The sequence below is a fragment of the Capsicum annuum genome, unplaced genomic scaffold, assembly GCF_002878395.1.
Source record: "Capsicum annuum cultivar UCD-10X-F1 unplaced genomic scaffold, UCD10Xv1.1 ctg4643, whole genome shotgun sequence".
Lineage (NCBI taxonomy): Eukaryota > Viridiplantae > Streptophyta > Magnoliopsida > Solanales > Solanaceae > Capsicum > Capsicum annuum.
In genome coordinates, this window is record NW_025854000.1 from 76,791 (window position 1) to 79,158 (window position 2,368).

Here is a 2,368-nt window from a genome sequence, read left to right on the forward strand (position 1 = left end):
TAATAAGGGGTTAGCGTTTATAAACATAAAAATGAATCTGAAATATGTATTGAACTAAAGTGTGGTGAGAATGTGGTGTAAGATTTTTAATGAAATGTGAATAGTTAGTGAGGGTCTTGATAACCATAAATTGAATTGTACGATGAATTAAATTATTGAAATGGTTGATCAATAAAGACTCCCATAAGGACCTTGTGGTCATGTTTAGTGTTGAATTGGCTAAATAGGTTAAAGTCCTTAAGTGTGAATTAAATAGATGATGATCTATGGACAAAAGGTTAGAGTCACGATGTCGACTATGATAGTTGTAATGGCTTGTGGTTAAAGTCCCTTGCCTACTCTTTGTCTTGTGGTTAAAGTACCTTGCTTAAATGAAATTGCTTGTGGTTAGAGTTCACTGCCTAATCTAAAATGTCGGCTTGGTTTAAAGTCCCTTATATACTATGGCTTGAGGTTAGAGTACCTAGACAAATAGAAGTGCATGAGGTCAAAGTCCCTTGCTCAATGAGTGTGTCTATGGTTAAAGTCCCTTTGTCTAATAATAATGTGAATATGGTTAAAGTCCTTCTCTATTGAGAATGTTTGAATCTATAAGTGTGGAAGTTTGAAGTCCTCTATTTCATGTGCAATGAATGCGTGCTTCAAGAGTGTTAATAAGACTTGTTCCCTTAGTTGGCTTGTGATATATCTATATGGATAGATATGTGTATAAATGTTATTGAATATTATATTTTACTTGTTGGTGAATGATGATGCTATGTTATCCATATCCTTGAGCTATATGCTAATGCTCCTACCGCTAACCGTCTTTGGACACTATGTCTCCACACGACATAAGGGTCGAAGCTTCTTCTTCTCTTCCTGTGTAGTAATTAGGAGATCAAATCAGTTTGTGCATTTACTTTGGAGTGGTGAGCTTTCTTACTTTGGAAGACATTAATTCTTGGTCTCTTATCTTTAGACTTAGTTTTATTTATACTTAGTTGGGCTATTGTCGGGGGATTGTCCTGATATATACATTTTTAGACATCGATTTGTATAGAGGTATTATGGATAACTGTGGACTTGGGTTTATTTGCTAGTGTGATGACTAGCCTGACAAATATAATAAAGTGATTAGATATGTTTAAGCTATTACTTATGGTATGATTTCTACTATCTTACTTTATGGTTGGAATTAATCCAACTCTTGTGATTGATGCAGTATTTAGATTGAGTTTATTGGGCAACCTTCGATTCAAGTGGGCGTGAGGTGCCCACTCTACATAGCCCAGTTTTGGGGCGTGTAAAGTTGTTATCAAAGCCTAGGTTTATGCTCATTTGGGTTTCCATAATACCATGTCAAGTAGAGTCTCTTTTATGGGTGTGACGTGCGCCACACTTATAAGAGAGGGGCAATGAGACATTTTTGGAATGTTTGCCTTTCTTGTGTTTCAATCTCGAGCTATAGATTCTAAGATCTTGGATTCCTTTGATTTCTATTTTCTATTTTTTAGATCATGCCTCTAAGGAGATCTAAGGTTCAGGTAAACACCTCGGTCCCGACAGAGGGCCCTATGAACGAAGCTTCTCCAACTTCTGGAGTTCAGACTCGGGGTAGGGCTGCAACATTCATCCATCTTCATGGGGTTTCACCTATCCCAACTAGCCCCGACTATGAGAGTGACCCTCCTATTTTGTCTCCTTAAGAGGATGCTACTAATGCTGGGTTTCATCTCCCTATCAAACTCTTGGCTTAATTAGTAGCCTCTTAATCAGAGTGTGGTGCTCCGGCTACTATTTCTTCTGAGGCCACAAGAATTTGCAAATTGTTGAGGTTGATCCCTCCCATGTTTATGGGTACAAAGGTTGAGGAAGATCCTTAAGGATTCGTTGATGAAATGGAGAAGATCTTCTGAATCATGCATGCTTTAGAGACTGAGTCATTGAGTTTGCTTCCTGCCAATTGAAAGATGTAGCATACCAACGATATGAAGGGTGGGAGTTTTCTAGGGGTGTTGATGCTAGTCCTGCCATATGGGAGGATTTTTCCAAGGCTTTCTTAGACTGCTTCTTTCCTCAGGAGTTGAGGGAAGCAAAGGCAAAAGAGTTTGTGAACTGGAAACAAGAAAGGATGACCATCCAAGAGTATACTTGGAAATTCCATTAATTGTCAAGGTAGACTCCCGAAATGGTTTCTAACATTAGGGCTAGGATGCGTAAGTTTGTCACGGGATTTTTCCTATGAGTTATTCCTTGAGAGAAAGGTGGCCTTCCTAATTAAAAGCATGGACATCTATAGGATGTTGTGTATATGCAATAAGTGGAAGAAGTAAAAAAGAAAAAAGTTTAGTTTAGTGAAAGACAAAGTAAAAAGTTTAGGTATTCT